Source organism: Sminthopsis crassicaudata, chromosome 4 (genome assembly GCF_048593235.1).
Source record: "Sminthopsis crassicaudata isolate SCR6 chromosome 4, ASM4859323v1, whole genome shotgun sequence".
NCBI classification, from domain to species: Eukaryota; Metazoa; Chordata; class Mammalia; order Dasyuromorphia; family Dasyuridae; genus Sminthopsis; species Sminthopsis crassicaudata.
The window spans coordinates 386,845,516-386,848,483 of NC_133620.1; the positions used below are offsets into that span (position 1 = coordinate 386,845,516).

Sequence of the window (2,968 nt, forward strand, 5' to 3'; positions counted from 1 at the left end):
TCCTATTATCTCTGCCTCTGCTTCCTTACCAACCCATTTATTTTTTAAAACTGCAATCTGGCATCTGACTCCACCACTCTTTCAAAATGCTTATCAAATGTTAAAATGCCTTTGTCTTAGTTTTCACCCATCTTGACTTGAAACTTTTGACCCCATCTATCATCTTTTCTTCCTGTATATTCTTTCAGAAGTATCTTCTGCTTTCCTGACACTTCTCTCTCCTGACCCTGTTCTTTCTGTCAGACAACTATTTCTCAATCTCCTTTGCTTGATCACCATAAATAACCTACCTCTTAAGTATGGGTGAGCCTCAAGGCTCTGTGCTAAGGCTGTGTCTTGTTTTTCACTCTCAGAAATTTTGTCTGTGCCAATGGTTTCAGTTATCATTTTTTTTAGATGGAAGCTTATTGGTCTTTAAATGGCTCAAATTGCAAGTAAAAATTTGAAATGTTTCACAAATAAGTGTAATCCTTGCGCAGGGGCCATGCTAATCTTCTATGTGACTCCAAAGCAAGCATTTCAATGATCATTTCTACATGGATGATTCCCAGTTTTATACATCCAGTCTCAATCTTTCTCCTAAATTCTAGATCTCTAACTACTTATAGGACAACTTCACCTGAATGTGCCCTTAGAAACTTTTCCTGAACTTAGCATCTTTGTCCCTTCTCCACATTTCTCTGGTTCCATTGAAGGGTACCCAGCTTTGTTAGTTCATTATCATCATTTATGCTTTCTTTTTCCTCAACTCCCACATCTAAGTTAAGTCTTTTAAATTTCATTTCTAAGACATCTGTAGCATAGGTCCCTTCTCTCTCTTTTCTCTGCTCACTGGCTTCTAAGGGTTTTTTTTTGTTTGTTTGTTTTTGTTTTTGCTGAGACAATTGAGGTTAAGTGTCTTGCCCAGGGTTACACAACTAGGAAGTGTTAAATGTCTGAGATCACATTTGAACTTAGGTCTTCCTGACTTCAGGGCTGGTGCTCTATCCACTGCACCATCTAGCTGCCCCTGCAGCCTCAATGCCAGTCTTTCCTTTCTCAAGTCTATCTTCCATTCAACTCTGACCATAATTGCTTTCCTCTCCCCTCTTCAAAAACCTTCCTTGGCTCCCTGTTGCCTCCACTATCAAATATAAACTGAATTTTGCTCTTGAGGTCTTTTCTGGTTCCATCACCTTAATTTCTAGTCATATTGTCTTTAACATATTCTATGTTCCAGAAAAATAAGTTTATTAACTGTTTCCTAAGTTTCAGAGTTGTCTCCATCCACTTATATCAACAGTCTCTCTTGCCTGGAATGTGCTCCTTTCTTTCTACTCCATTTCTTTAAGGCTCAGCTCAAATGTCACTTTCCTCATAGAGCTTCCATTTATTCTTCAGTTGATGGCACTTGATCCTTTAAATTATATTAATTTGTGTACTGGTATATATATTACATCTCCTGTGCAGAAAGCAAACTCCCTGAAGGCAGGTATTGTCTTGTCTTTGAATTCCTCATGCCAACTACAGTGCCTAGAACACAGTAGATACTTAATAATTCTCTGCCAAATATGTATAAACTATATTGAATTCTTATCATCTCAGGTGAGGGAAGAAGAAAGGAGGGAAAGATAGAATTTGGAACTCAAAACTTAAAAAAAACCTTTTAAAATAATTTCAAAATATAGTTGGTGAAAAAATTTAAATACCTATAAATTAAAAAAAAAGTCTTTGCTGAATTGAATTCAATTGAATCTAACAAATGAAATAACATTCAAAGCCCTTTGAAACTTAAAAGTGCTGCATAAAAGCTAGCTGTTAAGGTGACTAAATGGCATTGTGGATAGACCATAGAACCTGGAATCAGGAAGACCCAAGTTTACATTCTTCCCCAGATACTTTACTAGTTCTATGATCCTGGGCAAGTCACTTAAAAACTTTGAAAACCTTAAATCACAATTTAAAATACTAGCTATTATGAGTGAACACTTTCAAAGTTCTAATAAGTTTAGAATAGACATTACCTGAAAATTAGTTATTTGGAAATCTGACAGGACAAAAAATAAACTACATATGTTGTGTTAAGCTATACATTTACTGTGCTATTGTAGAGGTGCTATAATGTAAATATATAATAATACATTGTAGTATAATAATATATAATGTTTAAGGTTTGTAAAGCACATATGTTATCTCATTTGATCTATCAGGATAATTAAAGATACTATGAGTTTGCTATAGAGTTGGAGATGAACATAGCTGTCTTTTGAGAAATTCATTGTAAATTAATACTGGGTTTAGGGAAGAGAGAGACTGAGGAATTCACAGCAAATTGTAGGAAGTGGAGGAAGAATGAACTGGACTTAGCAAAAGTGATGAGAAACTTTACCTGGGCTTTAGGCCTGTTGGGGTAAGGTGAATGTTGGGTCTATAAGCTAAGGAGAGATAACTGGGAACCATGCTTTGTATAGCTAGTTGAGGGGATAAGGTAAGAAGTAATCAAATGGACAATATACAATTAATTTAACTTATAATCATCTAGACTCAAGTAAACACGATAATCTGGGAACATTAGATATAACCAACAAGCACCTCTGTTATATATTAAATCTAATTGCAATCTAATTAATAATGTATTTAAATGATTATGAAAGAACTTAATAGAATTCAGTTTTGTTCTAAGATCTGCTCTCATGGAAGAAACTGGGCAATAGCAAGTGGGTAATAATTATCATTTCTGTTTATGCATGTCCATGTGACAAGGGGCAAGACATTTCCTACTGACTATTACAAAAAGATATAATTTCTGGATCTATGATCTGACTTTACTTAATGGATAAACCTTGTAATCTGAAGGGAACTATGTGCTTCTGGGGTGTTAGGTTCCTTAGATATGGAAAAGCAAATAAAGAGTCATTCAGCTTTGTGTTTTTATTAGCAAATATTGAAATCATTATTTGAAGCAGTTATAACTGATACAGATAACTAT

At 34.8% G+C, this 2,968-nt stretch overlaps 1 non-coding gene across 1 annotated transcript; it reads right to left on the reverse strand.

Moving 5' to 3' along the window:
* Positions 1-436: 436 nt before the first annotated feature.
* On the reverse strand, positions 437-540 carry LOC141541995 (U6 spliceosomal RNA). The gene has a single exon (XR_012482004.1). It is a non-coding gene; the product is annotated as a U6 spliceosomal RNA (small nuclear RNA).
* Positions 541-2,968: the final 2,428 nt, after the last annotated feature.